General features: G+C 36.6%; 1 protein-coding gene, 1 long non-coding RNA gene and 1 pseudogene across 2 annotated transcripts in view; 2 read left to right on the top strand and 1 right to left on the bottom strand.

Annotated features, from left to right (window-relative positions):
• LOC142221631 (plasma membrane calcium-transporting ATPase 1-like) overlaps positions 1–24,680 on the top strand; it is a 192,434-nt gene that overhangs the window by 39,983 nt on the left and 127,771 nt on the right. The window lies entirely within an intron of this gene.
• The window catches only part of LOC142221634 (uncharacterized), a 177,006-nt gene that overhangs the window by 76,753 nt on the left and 75,573 nt on the right, over positions 1–24,680 (bottom strand). The gene's annotated exons all lie outside the window — the stretch shown is intronic.
• Positions 9,171–13,741, top strand: LOC142219858 (uncharacterized; annotated as a pseudogene).

Raw genomic sequence — 24,680 nt, 5'->3', positions numbered from 1 at the left:
AAAATTCTTCTGTTTGACGTAATGTGTCATAAAGATACGTTTGTTCTTTGGTGTAGATAATCTTTTGCAGCAAAATTAACGTTCTGATGTTTAACAGTTGCGCAAATTCTACAATATAAAGACATTTAGTGTACGCAGCACAACTATCCAAGCATTTAATAACGTACACATATCTAACGATTACATTGTATACTGTTTCAAGGCGACGTTTACTATACGCATCAGTACTACCAAACGGTTCACAGCCATAAAGTATTATAGGAATTAAATACGTTTTTGCCAGCAGTATGCGGATGTGCATTAGTGTGAAAAATTGGGATTGATAAAGGGTCCGAAGCATTCCTAAGATCTTTCCAGCGGTTGCACAAACATGGTCCTTCCAGCCCATCAAAAAAAATTTGGAAGTTCTTCCAAAGGCACAACTTTAAAAGCACTTCCAGAAGATGCACTCCAAATGATGTTCTTTATTTTAATTCAATTTTTTTATAACTTGGGTTTTTCATACTTTTAATAGGTAATTTTAACTTTTTTTGTTTCAAATATGTTAAAAACAGAGTAAGAATGCATAAAATGGTACAAATTATTTAAATTTTGTCGAAAAAAATGTTAAATCCAATCTGAAAAATTGTGAATTTTTAAAAATATTTGAGGTCAAACGTTTCCGAGAAGCGTTAGAACCCATTAAAACTTATAAAAATTATTTATTTGACAGAATATTACAGAATTTTTTAATTTACATCCAAAACATTGAATTCGGTTCACACCTAAAGAAGTGAGGACTTGCGTCCTATGACAAGTCCATGTTAAATTCATCGCTTGTGCGTCAAATTTGCACTACTTCTGGATCCAAAAAGAACATTTTCATTACTTTTTTGCCGACGTTTTTTTTTGCTGGGAGGTTATTGATGAATTAAAAATTATTCCCAAGTTCTTTGATTTATTGACTCTCTCGATGGTATCGTTACCAATTTGTATAGGTAGATCAGTCGAAACAACTTGGGTACGATTGCTGACTATTATTCATTTACATTTATTTGGATTGACATGTAGACTGTTTTTTGTGGCCCCTTCATGTATGAATGCCAGATTTTGAAGAGGCAAAAAGAGCACATTCAGCTTATAAAAAGAGCACATACGAAAAAAGAGCACACTTTTTCAAATAAAATAGAGCAACGACAAGTAGAGCTAGACATGAACAACAAGACAAGTTGGTTTGAGAATCTCACAAACAAAACCATACCAACTAATGTTAAATGGCTGCTTTCGCTAGGACCAACGTTTTCTCTTCCGACAACAACAACTTCCTTCCATTTGTTTAATGTTATTGCTTAAAGCGATGAGTGCATTCAAACATTGGACAGTAAAGAAGAGCAAGAGAACGCGAGAATACGTTTAGTGTCTCTTATAGATGACCACATAAAAAAGACTAAACTTTCAAGTACGATATAATCATCGCTGTGATGGTGCAACTCTGTGCTGTCAGATTTGAATAAAACCGTCAGTAGAAAAGTAGAGAAGAAGCTACGAGAGCGTGAACAACGAATTGAGTCACGTACACATATTCTTGTGAAATTGAATTACTTTATTAATTGTTTTACTTAACCCTTTCGACCCTGAAGTTGCCTGTGGGCAACTTTTTGTGTTTTGAGACTAACTGTCAGCGTTGTTTTTGTTTTTGTTCAAAAAACTATAACGGTATTGAAAGCTGCAAGTGTTCTCTTTAAGTTCAATAAAAAAACAATTCATTTGGTTGTCATTTAGCAAGTTTATTTCCATTAGTACGCACGTGCCTCAAGGAGAAAAATAATTCCGAATTTGGAAAGGGTTTTTTGAGTAGTGATTTTTTTCACAAAATACAACAAAAAAATTGAAAGTGTTTATTAAATCTTGTTTAATAAGTATCAAATAAAATATTTGTTGAAAGAAAATCTAAGAATTGTGCACAAACAACAAGTGAGAAATTTTTAAAGTTTAAAAGTTGCCTGTGGGCAACTTTCGGCAATTAAGGTAGTAAATTTACATACTTTTAGACATGCGACCTAAAGAAACCGGTTTGACAAGCATAGACATTGAGAGAACAAATAACGTTGATTGGGATGCTTCCAGTGACGAAAGTGACGAAAGCGGCGATGAGGTAGAAGACATACCTGCAGTGCTAGGGGGGGATTTGGAAGAAATCGTAGAAAGAGGAGAAAGCATAGAGAATGGCCTTCTTGATAACAATTTGGTGGATGCGTTTGAACAAGATTCTTCTGGTGCTGTGAATATGTGCTTTGAAAAAATTGATTTGAAATCTCTCAAATGGAGATCCAAGAAATATGAATCCCCTGAGACTATTTGGGAGGACGATCATATTATGGAAGAGCATAAAGTTTTGACAGCAGTTGAATATTTCGAAAAAATGTTTGATAGTCGTTGCATTGATTTGATCACACAACAAACCAATTTATATGGGCTTCAAAAAGTCGGTATTGAACTTAACTGTACTAAGGGCGAAATAAGAAAGTATATTGGTGGTTTGTTATACTTGGGTGTTTTTAGACTGCCCCAGTTTAAAATGGCGTGGGCCCAAAACATAAGACTTACGGCTATATCAGAAGCAATGTCTCGCGACCGCTTTGATAAAATTAAGCAGTGTTTACATTTCAATGAAAACGGTAAACAATCTAAAAAGAATGATTTAAATTATGATAAATTGTACAAGATACGTCCATTGCTGAATATACTCAAGGAGAACTTCAATAATTTACCTCAGGATGAGCACCAAAGTGTTGATGAACAGATAATTGCATTTAAAGGTAGGCTTCTGTATAAATTATGATATTCCCAATTTATAATGTTACTTTTGGTTATAGGACGCTCTACATATAAACAATATAACCCAGCTAAGCCCCACAAATGGGGTTTGAAAATGTTTACTCGTGCTGGAACTACTGGAATGGTATATGATTTCACAATGTATGTTGGCGATGGAACCTGCCCGTCATACGGATTGGGATTATCTTCGGATATCGTCCTTTATCTGGTTCAGAACCTTCCAAAGCACAAGAACTTCAAACTTTATTTCGACAACTGGTTTACATCAGTGAGTCTTCTTATTGCGTTGAAGGAAATGGGCATATTTGCAACAGGAACTATACGTACAAATCGGATAAGCAGTTGCCAGTTGCTTTCAGATGCAGAACTCAAAAAGCGGGGTAGAGGATCCTTTGATGTGAGATGTGAAGTTTCTTATAATCTAGTATGCCTAAAGTGGTTTGATAACAAGTCAGTTTTGCTAGTATCTACGTGTATAGCCCACGAACCGGTTGATATTTGCAAGCGTTGGAGTACGAAGGAAAAAACTTACATTGATGTTCCAAGACCTGCTATTGTTGCTTCCTATAATAGAGGTATGGGAGGAGTTGACCTGGCTGATATGCTTATGGAGTTGTATAAGGTTAACCACCGCTCAAGAAAATGGTACATAAGAATATTTTATTGGTGCCTAGGAACATCCGTTACAAACGCGTGGTTGCTTTATAGAAAACATATTCGTCTCCTTCGTCCTAACCAGAAACATATTCCATTAATACAATTTCAATTGGAAATTGCAAATGGACTTTTGCAATATAGCTCCATTTCTGAAGATTATGTCCAACGAAAAAGAGGTCGACCAACGAAATTGGAAAAAAATAATGCAATATCATATGATTATCTTCCATCGAGCAGTATGTCGTCGCATAGCATAAAAAAGTATAAGTACCAACCGAATCCTCCAGAGTTAAAGCGGTATGATAAAATAGGTCACTGGGTAGTATTTGGCGAAAAAGGTCGATGCAGGTTATGCAAATCAGGAACTCCAAAATCAAAATGTCTAAAATGTAAAGTACATCTTTGCTGTAATAATAATAAAAATTGTTTTTTGTCTTATCATACATAAATTTGAAAATAATTCAATAAAATCTAATAATACGTCTCTAATTAGAAAACCGTCTTTTTTGTAGTCACAATTGCCGAATGTTGCCCACAGGCAACAATCTGTACCGCCCAAACGAATGGGCGTGGCTATATGCTTCTTACATGACTTCAACATGATTTAAAGTAAAAAAAAATTTTTAGCGATACAAAAAAAAATTCAGGGTCGAAAGGGTTAAAATAGAAACTTTGGTTTATATTAAGGATACATTTGGGAATCCACGTTTATTAATTTTGGTTTCATCAAACGGCCATTACCTTGACAATATCAGAAGTTGAATAAGCCCAAATTCTTCTCAAAACGATGGAAAATCTTCGAAGCCTTACTGTGAAACAATTACAGGCAAAATGCAGAGATCTAGGAATTGCAACTTCTGGGAAAAAGAACCAGTTAATCGAGAGAATTGGAAATCATGAATTCAAAGGATTCCCGAACACGAATGAAATGGATCAACGAGTACAACAACTGGAGGATCTTGTGACAAGCATGAGAGCGCAAATTGATGATTATAGGTCAGCAAATTTTAATCCATCATGTGCGTCATCGCCTCAACCACCATTCCTAACACCGGAACAACGAAAACCAGTAAGTAGTGTGGTCAACTGCACACGGCAGGCGACTACAACGACATGCCTCAGACGGAGGCGGTACTAACGAATGTTCCATACGATTATCCAATGGATCAAAACGTGCCAGGTGGAAATGTTGTAACAACGATACCCCAGACAAATTTGCTACCTTCGACGACATACGGATGCAAGCAAAATTTTTATACGACCAACGATAACATTACACGATTGTATACAGCCACCAATATACATCAGGTGCAACACAGGTTAACCACGGAACGGGACAAACCATATATGCTGCACCACGTTATAACGCACCACCGGTTTGTATACCACCATCTCAATTTGTTAATACTCCAACTTTGGGTGCACGACATACTTGGTATGTCCACGATTTTTTACAACCCACCACGATTATGCATCCATTCCCAACATTTGCTACGACAGCTCAAGTACCGTGCCAGTTTAACAATACGAATCCTATAGTGCAAAATAACCCGTACGGACATGTAAAGGATATTATATCTTTATTACCGGATTTCAATCCAGCGTCAAATGAGTCATTAAATTCAGTACAATTTGTGAAACGAATTGAATTGGTGAAAGCAGCATACGGCTGGAGTGACCAAGCAGTGATATTTGCAGTGCAACAGAAAATGCAAGGACCAGCGAAATATTGGGTCGATTCATTACAGGAAATATTTTTAACATGGTCACAGTTTACTAATAAATTTCTTGCAGATTTTGCTTATGTTGAAAACGCAGCTGATATTCATATCAAGATGTCACAAACGATACGTAGTTCACACGAAACACCACAAGAGTGGTGAATGGTATAAACGACCTCGACCTTAAACGGAAAATATCAAATGAATACCCTACTTGTAACCAACTTTTGAAAGATATCAACGTTTATTGTAATTACAATGAGATAAAGATTTCAAGTGGCCGAAACGCTATGTCCACGAAAATCCAACGTCGCAGGATGCCATCAAGAAGACTGGTGAACAAACAACAACCAAGTTGATGTGTTACAATTGCTCTAAATTTGGACATTATTCGAATAAATGCCACAACGAAAAGAACGCTGTGCAAAATGTAATCGAACATCACATCGAACCGAGGATTGCAAATCACAACAAAACGCGAATGTAAACAAAATAAAAGATGACATGACAAAGCCTGGTGATAATTTATGCAAAGCCGTTCGCATAAACGATATTGACGCCGAAGCTTTTATCGACTGTGGTAGTGATCGCAGTCTAATAAGAAAACTACTTTCTTTGAATGTTGGTGACGTTGTACAATGTGATTTGGTATTGAAAGGATTCGCAGGTGGAGAATATAAGTGCGTTGGAAAAGTGATGTTAAAATTAACGATCGATAATGCCGAGTTTGATGCAGAAATATTTGTGGTTGATGAAGATTTGTTACCTTCGGATATTTTTATGGGAAGAGACGTGTTGTGCAGAAAAGGTAATAGAGCGATTATTGAGGGTGACGAATTACGACTTCAAAGAATAGATGCGGTGCACACAGGTGACAGTCTGACATTCGATGATAACGAAAGATTGTTGGAAGTTGTACGTAGACACAAAAATGTTTTGCCGAGAAAATTTCTGATTTGGGAAAGTGCAATCTAGTGCAAATGGAAATAAAGGTAACCAGTGATGTCCCTGTACGCGTGAAACCATATCGCATACCGTTCGCCAAACGGCCAATTGTGGCTGAAATTGTGAAAGAGTTAATGGACAACGATATTATAAGAAAATCTAATTCTGCGTATGCCTCTGGAATTGTACTTGTGGAGAAAAAGAATGGCGAATACCGTATATGAATCGCATCATTAGCAAGATACCGTATCCGATGCCAGTAATGGACGAACAATTCGCGCGCCTCTCCGGCAACTCGTATTTTACAACGCTAAACCTAAGGATGGGTTATCACCAAATTAAGATTAAGGAGGATTCTAGAAAGTATACGGCTTTCGTAACAAACGACGGACATTACGAATTCAACCGCATGCCATTTGGACTTGTGAATGCTCCGGCAGTATTTCAGTCGGTTATGATTAGTATTGTTGCGATGATGAATCCTGGTGAAGTTTAGTTTATCTAGACGATATAGTAATTCCAAGCAAAACGATCGATGAAGGAATTGAGCGATTGGGAAAATTTTTGGAAATTATTGAGAAATGTGGTCTCACGTTACGTATGGAAAAATGTGTTTTCCTGGCCGACGAAATTTTGTATCTTAGCCACAAAATAAGTAAATTTGGAATAGAGCCTGGTGAAGCAAAAACGACAGCTGTAAAGAATTTTAAGATTCCAACGAACGTTACCGAGGTACGCCGCTTTTTGGGATTGACTGGATTCTTCAGAAAATTTGTGGAAAATTATTCCCAAATTTCTCTTCCTTTAACAGATTTAACAAAGAAGGATTCTGTGATTTTTGAATGGAATTCAAAACATCAGGAGGCGTTTGACAAATTAATCTCCGTTCTTTGTAATGCGCCAGTGTTGGCAATTTTTGATTTTAGTGCTGAACATGAGGTTCACACCGATGCGAGTCGCGTTGGACTTACAGGCGTTTTATTACAACGTGGTACGGACGAGCGATTACACCCAGTGTTTTATTATAGTCGTCACTGCACTGAGGCAGAGAGTAAATACCACAGTTATGAGCTCGAAGTTCTCGCCGTAGTCGAAACGTTGGAACGATTCCGAATTTATCTTCTTGGGAAAAGATTCCGTCTCATAACTGATTGCGCCGCCATAACCAAGACCAAAACGACAAAACAATTGGTACCAAGAATCGCACGTTGGTTTATGAGATTAATGGAATATGATTGTGAGTATGTACATCACGAGGGTTCTCGAATGACACATGTTGATGCCCTTAGCCGATCGCCAGACGAACCTCCGAAGGAAACAGAGACAGCAGGGTTTATAATGAACATCGAATGTGGAAGCGCGGACTGGCTACTGAGCATGCAATTACAAGATTCGAAATTAAGCAACATAATTGGCGTTTTGAAAGGTATAAAGAAATCGGACCAAGCGAACCAATTCGAAACCGATTACTGTCTACAAAATCATCGTTTGTATCGAAAAACCATGAATGGGTTACGATTTGTAATACCGAAGAATATACGTTGGCGAATTTGTAAACCCTGTCATGATGACATTGGACACTTTGGTCTGGAGAAACGTTAGAAAGAATTCAGCGGACGTTTTGGTTTGAAAGGATGCGAAAATGTGTACGAGAATATATTGCCGCAGGCACGGAATGTTGTTATAACAGGGCAAAAAGAGTTAAGTCTGAGGGAGAGTTGCATTGTGATGAAGTAGAGCCTCTTCCATTTCGAAAAATACATATTGACCATCTAGGACCGTTTACTAGGAGTAAAAGGGGTTGTACGAACGTATTGGCGATTTCAGATGCATTTACAAAATATCTCGTGGTAAAAGCAGTTAGAAGTACAAAGACAGCTCCAGTAATCAACGTTTTAAATGAATTATCAAGTTAATTTGGCCTTACCCGATGTATAGTAACGGACCGTGGCACAGCTTTCACTTCCAAGAGTTTTGAGGAATATTGCAAATGCAACGATATAAGGCATTTAAGGCGGCTGTGCGTACACCAAGGTCGAATGGGCAAGTAGAAAGCGCCAATCAGATAATTCTTTCGTATCTTAGAACTGCCGATAATGAACCGAGGGACTGGGATATAGATCTACAGTGGGCAGTGAATTCCCAACGAAACTCTACATCCGGATTTAGTCCGAACGAAGTAATATTTGATTTTGAGCCGATCGATTTAGTACGAAACCGAATCGCTGCTGCTATTCAAGATTATTTGCCTAATGAAATCAAGGTCCCAATCGAAGAAAAGAGAAGACTTGCTATGGTTAACATCGAAAAAGAAAGATCGAAATGGAAACAACGATTTGACGAAAGACATCGATCACCAACCATTTATAAAGAAGGAGATCTCATGGTGTTAGAGAACGAGCCACAAGCGACTGGTGACTCCAGGAAACTTGAGCCGAAGTATCGTGGCCCTTACATTATTTCTCGGGTGCTTGAGAACGACAGATATCTCGTCGAAGATATCCCTGGAATGCAGATAAGTGCACGAAAGTTTTGCTCAGTCTTTAGCTCTGATAAAATGAAACGGTGGTGTCGAGATGCTCCTGAATTGGACTTCCAGGACGATGAGGAAGCTGAGGACAGCTTTATGTCAGGATTGGCCGAACTGTCAAGTACGAAATAATCATCGCTCTGTGCTGTCAGATTTGAATAAAATCGTCAGTAGAAAAGTAGACAAGAAGCTACGAGAGCGTCAACAATGAATTGAGTCACGTACACATATTATTGTGAAATTGAATTACTTTATTAATTGTTTTACTTAACATAGAAACATTGGTTTATATTAAGGATACATTTAGGAATCCACGTTTATTAATTTTGGTGATTGTTTTCATCAAACGGCCATTACCTTGACAAAACCAAATAAAAAAGACTAAACCAAATAGAAAAGAGAGATTAATACTTGACACAGTGGGGGAGACACAAACATATATAAAACAAAATAAAGACATACTTATTCCAACTGCTGATAAAGGGGGAAAACCCGTCGCGATGTATAAAGACGATTATGAAATAAAGATGAGAAACATTCTAAGGGATATATGTACGTATAGACGCTTAAAAAGAGATCCAACATCAACACTCCAGACAAGAAATAACAAATTAGTAGAGAAATTATTCAAAATGAACGTGATTGACAGCACTGAAAAGTTTAAATTAATAAGTAGAACTGTTATGGTCTTCCGAAGATCCATAAGGAAGGAGTCCCTGTAAGACCAATATGTTCTTCAATAAATTCCCCCTCTTATGAACTATCAAAATATATTGTAAACATTTTGAAAAACTTGACGAAGGATTCCAAATATAATGTAAAGGACACAATTTACTTTAAGAACAAAACCAGTAATATTAAGATTGAAGACAATGAAACAATGATCTCGTTCGACGTAATATCGCTTTTCCAAGTATTCCGGTGAATTTGGCGATTAAGATTGTAAAAGAAAAATGGAATGAAATAAAGGACTATACAAAGATACCGATGGAATTGTTCATAGAAATTTTAACTTTTTGTATCAAGGACTCAAGATATTTTGTGTATGATGACAAGGTGTATGAACAAAGAAAAAGAATGCCAATGGGATCACCATCCTCACCGATTATCGCCGATATAGTAATGGAGGTACTGTTGGACTCAGTGATGGAAAAATTGACCCCCAAACCAAAAATAATTACAAAATATGTAGATGATCTCTTCTGTATATTGAATAAACATGACATACAGACTACATTATCAGCTTTAAATTCTTTTGATGGACAAATTCAATTTACGATGGAAAAAGAAGAGGACAACAAGTTACTTAGATACTATAATCCTAAGGCACAAAAATGGCATAAAAATTAACTGGTATCAAAAGCCAACAGCCACAGGACGATTGATACATTTTAACTCAAAACATCTCAGACGAATCATAATAAATACGGCTACAAATTTCATAAGAAGAGTATACGAGATTAGCGATGATATATTTCATAATGACAATGAGGACAAAATAAGGACTATATTAAGATTAAACGATTTCCCGAATAAAACGATTGACGACCTAATTCAACATGTAAAAGAGAGAAAACACACTAAACATGACGAAATTGAACCAAAAATTTACAAACCTTTGACGTACATTCCCGGATTCACAGAAAGATTTAAATCGTCTAATATGTTTAATAAGGACAAATTTCAAATTGCACAAAGTACTCACAATAATGTTAACAAATTCTTCAGTAAGCCAAAATCTAAAATCAAGAAAGATGATATGTCGAACGTAGTATATAAGATAAAATGCGATGGAAAAGAATCGGATACTTGCCAAAAAAGTATACGTTGGTACAACAAAAACCAAATTAAAAACTAGAATCTCAGGGCATAAATCTGATCAGAAAGCCACTGACAAGCCCTTGGAACAAAAGACGGCTCTTGCAGCACATTGCACCCTAACAGGACACAAGCCAAATTTTAAGGGCGTAGATATTTTGACCCAAGAAAACAACTATAAAAGGAGATTTACACTGGAGTTGCTACATATTATAAATGTACCTACAGAAAGACAGATGAATTTCAAGACCATACGGACCATTGTGCACACATTTATCGAAATATTGTACAGAAATATAGAAAATCAAATTAGACTTTAGTTGTAAATCTACTCGTTTGTGAATAAGTTCATGGTTCTTTTACTTCGAAATGTAATAATCAGTATTTTCCGAGTTTGATATATATTTTTGTTAATTAATGTGTAAAATGTTTTTCTGTTATTTGTTTAAAGAAATTTCCCTGACGACGAACTCGGAGATGTTTCGAAATATTGGAGGATATTATTGAATAAAAAACAACTCAAAAAACAACAACATATGTTTTTATGAGATGACCTTAAGCCGAATTAAACAAATATATTTAAAATAAAAACATTTAATTCCAATTTATTAAAATATAATTCATTTAAACATAACAAAAAGGTTCATAACATAAACATAAAATAACCTACTTTCAACTCAAGCTAATTTTCTTATAATACTTTGTAAGTCATTTTACGGTGTTTTTGTGAAGAATGTTAGTGAAAGAAGATTGTTTACATTTAGAACAGAGTACAAAGTGAAGAAGCGACGTCGGCGTGCTCTCCTTCGACTCTGACATATAAAGTAAAACACTATTGAATTAGAAAATAACGGCGTAGGAAAATCTCGTAGTGTGACATTTACGTATGTTCAGTTTACTTTTACCATTTATTGAATCGCGGACGACAGTGCTCGTGTCGAACATATCCCATATATTGTGCACATTATAAGTTAAGTTCGAATGCATAATCGATACTGCTGCATGTTTATGGGTTCGATAACACATTTACCGATAATTTAGTCATCGCCGACAATTCGTATCGATCCGTAAGATTCTTTACAAACACCGACATTCCGTCCGGAATAGCTGATAGTCTGTTAGGCGCTTTACAGACTATCAGTTATTCCGGACGACAGTGCTCGTGCTCGACATTCCGTCCGGAATAACTGATAGTCTGTAAACCGCATTAAACATTTTGTAAAAAAGAGCACGTCTGGCATCCCTGCTTTCATGTATGTTAACCCATTAAACGCCAAGACCTTTTAAGATAAAAAACAAATTTAAATTCATTTATATGTTTACACTTAACTTCAGTTAAAATATATTAAAAACAAAAAACAAAAAAGCGTAGAACATAAAAAAACAAAACAAAAAGAAATATTACCCAAGCGAGTAATGGATTAAGAAGATCCAAATTTAATTTATTAATTCCATCTGTCAACTGCGATTTTTTACAACTCAGGTAGATTTGCACATCGTTAGACAACTTTGCAGATCATTTATGTAAAGGCAAAATAGGAGGGGGCCCAATATCGATCATTGAGGTACACCATTAGTGACAGTTAAAGGACTAGAAGTTGAACCACCAATTTCCACAGCTTGAGTTCGTTGTCCCAAGTAGGATGAATTAAGTGAGATGTTGAAAATTTAAAGAAATGCTTCAATTTCGTGCAGAGGATTTCATGACTAACACAGTCGAACGCTTTAGAGTGATCCAATAACGTGAGACAGGTGACGAGGCCGTCGTCTATTGATGAACAAATATCATCCGCAACGTCAACCAACGCTGTGACACAACTGTGTTTTGGCCTGAAACTCGATTGTTTGTCATGCAGTAGATTATGGGTTTGAATATACTCAGATGTTTGGATGTGAATAATTCTTTCAAATGCCTTTGAAAGATAAGGCAGAATAGATATAGGGCAATGTATCATCTACATTTTTGGGTATAGGTAGAATCTTAGCGTGTTTCCAGCAATTCGGAAACTCGCTAGTTGGTACTAATATTTTAATTAAAAATTTAACATCTACTATATAAAAATAAGTCGGGGTTTCCTTCGGTTTTGCATTTGTTGGAAAGGTCCTCTGGCTTCGTGAGTTTTATAACAAAAATTTAAGAAAAGTTTCAACGGAAAAGCGGAAATCTTTTTTAAATACAGCACCATTTCCGATGCGTAGTATGTACTACAAACTAATATTTTAAGTTGATGGCGCCGTTGCGTGATAAATTGTTTGACATCTACTTATTGTTCTCTGCTCAGTGTTGTTGGAAAGTGCACAAAACGATATCCGCGACCGTTAGTTGCTGAAACAATCACAGGGAACGATGAATATCCAGTTTATCGTCGGCGTTCAAAAGAAGATAATGGTCGAACTATCAAAGTGAAAGTTCAAAATTAAGAGATTGAGATCCAAATGGGCAGATTGGTCAGTACTAATGAAGCACTGCGACGATTATTCACATTTCAAATTCATGAAAGATATCCCACAGTTGTACTTTTAGCAGCGCATTTGGAAAATGACCAATGAGTTTACTTCACTGAGGCTAATGCGGCACAACGAGCTGAGAGACCCCCATCAACAACATTGACTAGCTTCTTTGCAATGTGTGAAGCAGATCCATTCGCAGCGACGCTGATGTACGTCGAAATGCCCAAGTATTACACTTGGAATCAATCAACAACGGAATTTCAACGACGCAAACAAGGAACCCCAGTTCCAGATTGGCCACAGGTGTTTTCCACTGATGCACTAGGTCGCATGTATACTGTTCATCCTTGAAATGATGAATGTTTTTATTTGCGACTGCTGTTGGTAAATGTATGTTACGTAGACCAAAACCATTCGCGCATTTGAAAACTGTGAACGGCAACCAATGCCAAATATATCGAAAAGTCTGTCAACTATTAGGTTTACCGGAAAACGGTTTTCATTGGGATTTAACACTTACGGATTCAGTTGAACGCTGGTCGCAATAATCATCACCACATGTTTTCCTTCACAACCAATTCAGTTACGGAACAAATACAAAGACGACATATGTGAAGATATTTTGCATCGCTTGCGCGTTCAAAGTAATATTCCTGACATCCAAATAACCGATGAAGTCTACAATGAAGGATTGACTCTGATTGAGGATCAATGCTTGACTATTGCAAAGAAGCTACTGATTGAAGTAGGAATGGTTGCGCCAAATCGATCGATGCACGATGCATTCAACCATCGTGCATAAATCGAAAGCTGCAATACAATGTTAATAAATTGACGTAATCGTTCGGAATAATGTGCCGTTGCTGAATGAACAGCAAAACAAGTATACAAAACATTAATGCAAGCGGTGCACAATAATACTGGTGGTATATTCTTCTGGACACACCTGAAGGAGCAAGGAAAACATTTGTTTCTCGATCCAGTGCAATGGCAAAAATTGTTGGTGCAATGCAAGCTCATGGTTTGGGATGAGTATACAATGTAACATAAGAAATCACTTGAAGCACTTAACTTCATACTGAAGGATCTTCGGCGAAGTAACACCATCTTTGGCGGCTTGATGATATTGTTGGCAGGCGATTTCAGGCAGACGTTGCCAATAATTCCCCGTTGAACCTCTGCAGATGAATTGAATGATTGCCTGAAGGTATCACCTTTATGGAATAACGTAAAAACATCATCGTTAACAATTAATATGGGAGTTCAACTTCAGAATGATCAAAATCCTGTACAATTTTCCAAACAATTGCTAGCTGTTGGAAATGGAAAAGTCCCAGTTGATGCGACATCTGGATTAATTACTCTTAGGTTAGGTTAGATGGCCCGATGTATTAGGCTCACTTAGAATATTCAGTCCATTGTGATACCACAGTGGTGAACTTCTGCCCGATTCCATGTTAAGCTCAATGACAAGGGACCTCCTTTTTAAAGCCGAGTCCGAACGGTGTTCCACATTGCAGTGAAACCACTTAGAGGAGCTCAGAAATGTCACCAGCATTACCAAGGTGGGATAATCCACCGCTGAAAAATTTTAAGGTGTTCGGTCGAAGCAGGAATCGAACCCACGACCTTGGGCATGCAAGGCGGGCATGCTAACCATTGCACCACGGTGGTAAGAGTAATTAATTACGACTTTTTCCGATTTGTAGGCTCTCAATTAGCTCTTATTGAAAATGTTTTCCCAAACATTAGTGAGAATTATCAGAATTAGGCTTGGTTCAGTCAACGAGCAATTCTTGCCGGAAAGAATAATTATGTACACGGACTGAATTTCACCATTCAATCAAAAATTGCTGGCGATTTGGTAACATACAAATCCGTTGATTCCGTAAGAAATTCCGATGATGAAATAAATTATCCAACGGAGTTTTTGAACTCTCTGGAGTTACCAGAATTTCCACCACATAACTTGCAACTCAAAGTTGGTACAGTTATTATGATATTGTGTAATTTGAATCCACCGCGACTTTGCCACCATCATAACTTTCCTGACATTTTATTTGAATCCAATATTTAGATGGGGCCTCTATATAGCCTTTTGTCCTATTTTAATCTATTGACCTGATATTTGATATGTAGAGTTCTTTTATACCGCTAAAATGCTGAAGTTTTTCTGTGACCAATTCGGACGGAGGAATTGTGACACAGATACATATGACAAATAAGAATATTTATATAGACCCATTTTTTGAATCCCTCCACCATAGATTTTCCATTGGAGTAATATTAAAATTAGATCTAATTACATTTCTTGGGTAATGAGCAATGTTGCAGTCGGATTCGAACAAAATTGGCTCGGCCCTGTGGGTGATTAGCCCTAAGAACAATAATAAGAGGATAACTTAGCAATACCAGAAATTACTTGACAATTATCTGATACTAGAGCCAAAAATGTATGCAAAAATATTTAAGCTAAGATTGAAGCTATCACTAGAGTCAGTGAAAGACCACTGTGGTATCACATAGGAGAAAATGGAGCCTGAAGTAACTGGCTGCTACTATACCTAAACTAACCTTCTCTGGTATCACACATTATGGTTAAGAGAATACTGCTTTGTGTGCAATTTGATGTTGATCAGTTATTGCTGATGTTGGCATGAATACTTCAAGTTTCAATTTTTGTTAGATCTAAGCGATATGTTTTTATTATTTTTACATTGAATTTAAACGGAATGTGATATGCAATTTAAAATTGTCATTAAATAGTTATGCAGTTGAGGATAGCTGACACACTGTGTGACCAACCCAAACGACCATATTTTTTGTAAAAATATTCTTTATTGATTCGAATGGTGAATATATTTATTTTATTTTCTAGGATTGGGATTGCCGTCCCTTTTAGGCCATATAGAAATTATCGGTTCCTCTTTATTGAGTTTCAACGTTCCAATTACGTGTTCAAAAAACCTACCCCTAGAATGGGTGTTGATTTTAAATCACTCTATCATCTTATTGATGGTAACGTTAATAATGATGTAAAATCCGGCAGAAATGCATGTTTTTATTGTTAAAATCAATTTGTTTTTGATAATGTTTGGCGAACATCCCTTTACACCTCCCACCCAACTAGAAAAAATCAAAGTTGTTTTGATTTTATGCCAACACGTCCCCGCCACACACGAACATGACCTTATACTAGCGGATTTGTCGCCGCAACGTATTGTGTCGCAGGGTTTATTCGACCGTATAAGGTCCCCCTTAAAGTGCGTCCAATCGATACGAATTGTCGGCGATGACTAAATAATTGGTAAATGTGTTATCGATCCCATAAACATGCAGCAGTATCGATTATGCCTTCGGACTTAACTTATAATGTGGCCATTTTATGGGATATGTTCGACACTGTGGTCCGGATAAACGTACGAGGGCAGTTCAGAAACTTCTTAACCTAGTACAAAAAGCGCGGTATAAACAGAAAAAAGTTCAGTGTTTTGCAAACTTCCATCTCTGTTATGAACAAATGTTAAATTTTGTTTCGATCTGGCAACTCCTTCATATAGAAACAGGTGTTCAAAAAAGTCGCATCCGCAATTTTTTTACAATGGAAAAATTAGAAATGCATGCTGTCATTAAATATTTACATAAAAAAGGTTTATCGGGACAAGAAATTCATAATGATATGGTGAATGTGTTAGGTGAAATTTCTCCTTCATATGCAACAGTAAAAAAATTGGGTTGCTGAATTTAAGCGTGGTCGTACAAGCATTGAAGATGAACCACGTAGTGGACGTCCAAAAACAGCAACAACAACAGAAATTGCACCCAAATTGCATGATATGGTATTCAATGATCGACGAATAAAAGCGCGTGAAATTGCTAATAGCATCCCAAATGGTCGAGTCCATTTAATTTTGCATGAAGAACTACAGATGAAAAAGCTTTCTGCAAGATGGGGGCCGCATTTGTTAACAGTCGATCAAAAACGCATAAGAATGAACATTTCTCAAGCTTGTTTGGATCGTTTTAAGCGAAATAAAATGGATTTTAAGCGTCGTTTCATAACTGTTGATGAGACATGGATCCACCACTATACTTCAGAGACAAAAGAACAATCCAAACAATGGCTGGAGGAAGTGCCCCAAAGAAGGCAAAAGCTATTCAATCGGCTGGTATGGTTATGGCAACGGGTTGTTGGGACTTCAAAGGTATTTTATTGATTGACTATCTGCAAAAGGGTAAAACAATGAATTCAAGATTACTATTGCAACCTTTTGGATCAATTAAATTTACAAATTCGAGAAAAACGTCCTGGCTTACAACACAAAAAATAATTTTTCATCAAGACAACGCACCAGCGCACAAGAGTGTTTTAACAATGGCTAAAATCAACGAATTAAAGTACGAGTTGCTTGACCACTCACCTTATTCTCCTGATTTAGCTCCCAGTGACTTTTACTTGTTCCCAAATCTAAAAAAAAAATCCTTGCTGGCAAGCGTTTTACCTCAAATGAAGATGCTGTTCGGGGATGAACTAATGAAAAGCTGGAAAGTGAAACTAATTTGCCTTTCGAAATTATAACACTTGAAGAAATTTTAGTTTTAAATTTGTAAATTCAGGAATATTTATTGTTATTTATTTTAATGTGTAATTCTAAGTTTTATATTTAAGTTTAAAAAATATTTACAAAGAAAATTCAAATTTAATTCAAATGTAGGAAAGGGTGTAATTAAGGGTTACTTTTATTTTACTGGCAATGTGCAATGGAATTGTGCAATATAGTTGTAAGTAGAAATGATGCAATATAGATTTAAGTCGAAATTTGAGGGTTTTATATACAATGAATGTTTGGTGTTGTGATTTCGTTCTGATGATTTTTGCTGATGATGTTTGTCGTTAGTGGCCGGCACTTTTCTTTTTGGGTTTATCATTGGGGAATGGATTGATTTGATGTTGATGTGACTTTATGTGTCACTGTTCGGTGATTGTCTTCATTAATTGTTTACCTGTAAATGTTCTTTGTAAATTTAAATGTTCACAAACAATTCTATTTTATTTATTATATTTTGTTTCAAATATCGTTCAAATATTGTTCAAAAATATCGTTCACTACACTCGTAACTTATCGCGAGAGGGAGATCGATTGTGCGTGCGCGAATTGATGGTCGGTTCAAGACTGGTTCGTTGCTCTCTTGAGTGATGCTTAGTAGCCGATGCAAAGCTTAGCGACAAAGCTACAAGCATCGATCCAAGGGCAACTTTCCAGGTAAACAGATAGAAAAACAAAAGGACACGACGATTAAAAATTATATGTGCCGCCAGGCACAGTGTTTCAAAAACGGGTTCAAAGAAATTTTGAACATTCTGCCCCCCGCGAAAGAGTGTAGTTTACCTTACCTTATTGGTTGCTGACCTCGGTTGTACTACTAATTGGCCCCACGAAAACATAGCCCCAATCGGTGAGTTGGGCAAAAACTCTGCCAAGACCAATTTGAACGGAGTATGGGCGTCTGGGTAGATTGTACACCAAACGACTTCCATATTGCCGGGCGCGCAGTCTAATTGCGGCTTCGCATCCCAACAAGGCTGACGGTCGATGCAGCAACTCGGGTGTGTGTGGCAGCTTGGCATAACAGCACTCTTACACTGGCCCAGTCCTCAGACTCCTCAGCCATCATATCTACCTGGGCTGTAGGAATAAAAACCGAAGATCGATGGTACGGTAACTCTACCTGCGGTGGCGTATAGCGTCCAAAAGTTTCACGTAGCTGAGGAGCCCCATGCAACATCGTGTGGTGACGGAGGTTGGATTGAGGTTGCGGTGAGGACTGGGCACTCCGGTGCCAGATGACTGTGCGTCAGGCAGTTACGGCTGTAGCTGGGCCTCTCTACAGTTTCATACCGCTGGTATGGGGTCTGTCGGCGGAAAAAAGCACATGACCTGATTGGGTGGTCGTATTGGCACAGGTCACATGCATACTGCCAGTGTGCAGGTCGGTGTCGTCGATTGGGGCGAGAGGGTCCATTTGGTGAGGGGTCGCGAACAGGTAATACGCCGGCCATTTCTGTAACAAAAGTTTTGTGAGGCAGTTACGGCAGTAGCTGCGTCTCTCTACAGTTTCATACCGCTGGTATGGGGTCTGTCGGCGGAAAAAAGCACATGACCTGATTGGGTGGTCGTTTTTGTTTGTTTGTTTGTTTATTTATAGTTTCACATACAAAAGATTACAATCTCATAAATACAGTATGTGATTCAAGATGACTAAACAAAATATTTAGGATATCATAAAACGAAATAAGGATTAATATATAATTAGACATAAAAAACATAATATAAAATTAAAACGAAAATAATTTAACAATAAAAATTGCGATAAACAAGAACATTTAAACATAATAAAATATAATGAAAAAAAAAAATAAGAAAATACATTGCGTTATTCGGCATTTAAACAATGCTTAAGAAGGGCTGTTTTGAACTGAATTGCGTTGCTTAGGTTTTGTATTTGTGCAGGAAGGGAGTTCCATAGACGGGATGTGTTAAGGAAAAATTGCCACTCAGAGACCAGAAGTTGATGTCGCATAGGAATAATCAGTAAACGTCTATTAGTTCTTCCAAATTTAAGTTTGCTGTAGAGGTATTCAGGCGTTTTTGTATATATTATTTTGTGCATCAACAGAAGTGACTTGTTATTCAGATAATCCTCAAACCCGATACCATACAGATGTTTACGATACTCTGAACAGCTTTCAAATCTTCTTAGACCGTAAACGTATCTAAGTATTGCTTTATATGCGACGTCCAGGCGAAGTTTGCTTCTAGCGTCGCATTTAGTAAATAATTCACTTCCGTACAATAGTACTGGCATCAGATAAGATTTGGCTAGTAGGCTTCGAATATGTAGAGGAGTGAAATTCTGCGTCTTATATAAAGTTCTGAGCATCCCAAATACTTTACCAGTAGCTGCTACAACCTGGTCATTCCATGTCAAGGTTTTATTGAAAATGATTTTTTTAGCCTTTGATACCTGTACAATAATTTGGCTTCCGATTTTTACTTGATGTTCTCTCAAATCAATATCGCCCGTTTAGTACAATCAAATTGGATTTTTTAGGGTTTATATATATTTGATTTTCAGCTGCCCAAGTATTAATAGCTTCCAAGTTATTGTTGAGTTTATCCACTCCATCTGTCAAGTTTGATTTTTTGCAGTTCAGATAAATTTGTACATCGTCAGTATAAATGTGAAATTGCGAGTGTTCAAGTGTATTTGGCAGAACGTTTATGAACATGCAGAAAAGAAGTGGTCCTAGAATGGAGCCTTGTGGAACGCCTCGGTTAATTGGCAATGGGTTATACGTTTTTTACAAAGAATGTCATGATTTACACAATCAAAACCTTTGAATGGTCTAAAAGAACCAGTAATGCCAATGATCCCTCGTCAATAATAGCTCTAATATTCTCCGCCACTTCGACTAAGGCTTGCACACAACTATGTTTAGGTCGGAAGCCAGATTGACGTGCATTTAACAGTTTATTATGTTCCAGATACTCACAGATTTGTTTATGCATGAGATGTTCAAATGCTTTTGACAAGAATGACAATATTGCAATAGGCCTGTAATCATTATTTGTACCCGGTTTGGGGATCGGTATTATTTTGGCTTGTTTCCATTCCATGGGATATTGGCCTGTTGTTATGATAGAATTGAATAGGTGTGTGATATGCAGCAGTAAATTTGGCAACAACACTTTTATGAATTTAGGGTAAATTTTATCCAGACCAGCAGCATCAGATTTTATATGGAGACAACTTTCCAAGACATCACCAGAGTTCACACATTTAAATTCGAAACAAGAAAATGGTGGAAAAACATTATTCGCTTGTAAAACTGAAAGATTATTTTGTGGATGGTTACTTGATGGCATTGTAAAAGGTAAATTAACAATGTTTTCATTCATCTCATCTGGGTCACCGACACTTTTTGTGTTTTTAGTTTTACCAATACCAACTTCTTTGATTATATCCCATTTCTTTTTTGAGTCAATTGCTTTTTTTACAGATTTGTTAGTTACCGCTCTTAGTCTTCGGTATTCCTCGTGAAGCTCATGAGTTCTAAATCGTTTCCACCTTTTGTATGCATGATCTCTTTTTTTAATTAGATCAGCAATATTATCATCGAACCAGGTTTTATCTGGTGGAAAATTTCTTCTTTGCTGTAAGGGTACGGAACATTCAAGTAGGTAAGACAAATTTCGATTTAGAAAATATAGTTTTTGATCAATGGATTGAATGTAATAAATGGCATCCCAGTCGATAGAGCAAAACTCTTGTTGTAGTACCTCATAGTTCATTTTGTTGAAGTTATAGTAAGTTTGTGGTGGTTCTTCAGGTGGTTTGCACAAGTCATATGTCATAAAGATTAGGTCATGTTTGGAAAAACATGGAGCACTGATCTGATCGTAAAGGAGAGCTTTAGTGAGGCTATCAACCAAAAAAATATCCAAAAGACTGCTTGATGAAGAGGTGAAATGAGTTGGATTTGTCCGATTTATTGTATATAACCCTAGTGTCACACAATAAATTACTATTCAAATCACCAGCAAGTAAGATATCATCATAATGAACTGTAATGTTTGTTAGAACAGTTAGTAGGGAGTCAAAAGGGATGTTTTTATTCGGTCTGTATATGCACCCAACCAACGATTTGCGACCATTAAACATTGATTCGATGAAAATATACTCCACTATATCATTGTACATAGATTTGCAAATAACTTTATGCCGGAAATGATTTTTGATGTAAATTGCAACGCCTCCATCGACAGAACATCGATCATTTCTTAGTGCAGTATAACCATAAGTTCGTACCAAATTGTCTGATATTGATGAATTGAACCATGTTTCTGACACACAAATTATGTCGACTCCAGACTGCTCAAAAATGTATCTAAATTCATCCATTTTGTTTGCAAGGCTCTGTGCATTTATGTGACACATATGAATACAAGGTTTTTGTTTGCCAAGAATGCGGATAACGTTATTAACACCATCTATGGAACTTCCTATGTTACTTAAGACAGGCATAAATCGGTAAAAAATGCAACGCAAAAACAGTCTGAGATGTGTTAAAAATATAAAAAATATATAGAAATATGATAAGAATATTTTTGAATAAAATCAGTTCTAATCTAGTTATTATTACTAGAGGATGTAGGAAAAAACTGGTCGAGTTGTTCAATGCTTTCAACCAAGATTGCTTCATTATTAGAATTTGTTTTAACATAAATAAGTCCACGTCGAAAAAATACAGTAGAAAACAGTTGCTTTTTTCTCATATTAATTGCAGTTCTGAGAATCTTGAAGTTTTCGACTGTAAGACTTTCATTCACATATATCGGTTTTGCAGAATTATATCCAATATGATTTAAAGAAAGTGTAGTCTTCATGTTCTTCTTAAACAGGTTAATAGATTTTAGAATTGAGTTTTTAAAGAATGGAGTAAGAAGTTGAATTACTATAGTGCCATCAAGGCTATTTGTTTTGTTGTTCTTAATCCGATATATTACTTTGTAAGGTGGTGTTTGAATACGCAGTGCCTCACAAATGGCGTTAAAAACGTTATCTAGGCGTTCGTTCTCACTATAAGGACTTCCATGTATCAATTTGCATAGTCATTGTTTCCATTTCCTTTTTCGTTGTGTCCATATTGCAGGTTTGTTCTATTTTAGAAATACGGCTGCAAATATCTCTAACAGTGGTTTCCTCAAGCCTGCTAACTCGCTCACAAATGGTAGTAATGGTGTTTTCAACTTCTTGTATTCGTGAGTTTAATGAATTTAAGAGTTTGGATTCAACATCATCCAATCTCTTATGTATGTGAGAGACTTTCTCGTCGATTTCTTCAAAAGCTCTTTTCATCTGCATTGATTGTTTTTGAAAACTCATTTCAATGTGGTGTAGTATGTGTGATGTTTCTACTTTACTCCCCAGGCGCAGGGTTTTTGTATGGTTTTCAGTAACAGAACTCTCTTCTCTCTCTCGTTTCGCAGATCCCGTTAACTTCTCCATGATCTCTTCTTCCAAAAGTTTGTTGCTTTGTATTATCTCAGCTAGAAATTTCTCATGCTGCTCTTCACTCAATGCTTGGCACGACATTTTGTTATTGTGTTCAGTAATGTCTCTGAGATATTTTGTAGATGTAGTTGTATATGTAGCTTTGCTTTTTGCTTCTGTTTTCCTTGTTGAAGAATAAGGAAATATGAAGTATTTGTTTTCGTAAAGTATCTAATTTTTGGGATGTTTTGTGTTGTTATTTGATCAGCAATAATATGTGTACCAGGGTTTAAGTATTTTTGCCAAAACTTGTGGGTGGATATTTAGTATAACTTTCGAAAAAAACGGAAAAACACGGAGCGAAAGTTGAACACGTCTATCTCTAACAAAAATTTTACTCAGACTCCGTATTGGCACAGGTCACATGCATACTGCCAGTGTGCAGGTCGGTGTCGACGATTGGGGCGAGAGGGTCCATTTGGTGAGGGGTCGCGAACAGGTAGTACGCCGGTCATTTCTGTAATAAAAGTTTTGTGAGTACCGTGTTTTTTGATGTCCGAAAACAGTTTTACTATTTTCGTTATGGGTCGGCTGAGCATACCGCTAGCGGTTCTATCTTAAGACCCGCTTTTTCAAGTGTAGAAAAAATCTTGTCTAAACTATCTATATGTTCCTGTAAAGAAGTGCTGAATACCAACATATCATCTAAATAAACTACACATATCCTGTTGATATATTTTCTTAGGACTGAATTAACCGTTAAAAGGTAGCCGGGGCGTTTTTGAGCCCGAATGGCATCCTTGCGAATTCGTAATGCCCAAAAGGAGTAGAAAATGCAGTTTTTGTCGATGTTCAGGTTTTACCATGATTTGGTGAAACCCTTTGGCTAGGTCTATTGTAGAGAAATACTGAGCTTTCCCCAATTTGTCTAATATAGATTCTATATTAGGGATTGGATACTTGTCAGCAATGGTGTTATCGTTCAGATTTCTATAATCAATAACGGTGCGCCACTGATTCCGGAATTATCTTCCTTTTTTAGAACAATCCAAAGTGGGCTGTTATAGGGAGATGAAATTTATGTTATTATGCCTTGCCTTAACATCTCGTTTACTTGTCGCTCAATCTCTTGTTCCTGTACCTTCGAGTATCTATATATCTTTGAATATATGGGGTCTGTCTGTCTTTGTGATTATCTCATGTTGTACTTCATGAATAAATGTCAAATTATCACCTTCAATATAAAAAAGTTTGTTATATTTCCTTAATAGTTTGAGAATAGATTTATTCTCTTCGTTATTTAAATTCTCAGTGTTGACTAAATTTAGAACAGGGGTTGGAATTGCTTCTAGATTGCATATATTATCAATATCGAAGAAAAACTCATCAAAAATTAGTTTAACACGATTAACTTCTATAAAATTGCCTTGAAAATCTATTTTGATTTTTAGATGAAGTAAGATATTTTGTCCAATTATGGCAATGTACTTCCTTCCTATCAAATCGTGACTCACGAATAATTTTATGATTAATTTACCTTACCGAAGTGTCTGCAAACATGAGCATTATTAAAATCGGGAGTATTATTAAACTCTTAACATCCAAGGTGTCACTAAAATTGTAATTGAATTTAACTCTTAAGCGTTTTATGTTGGTGAGCAGGAATATTTTCGTGAGTGTAATTC

This window comes from Haematobia irritans, chromosome 1 (genome assembly GCF_050003625.1).
Source record: "Haematobia irritans isolate KBUSLIRL chromosome 1, ASM5000362v1, whole genome shotgun sequence".
NCBI lineage: Eukaryota > Metazoa > Arthropoda > Insecta > Diptera > Muscidae > Haematobia > Haematobia irritans.
This window is presented reverse-complemented; position numbering and strand designations above follow the sequence as displayed.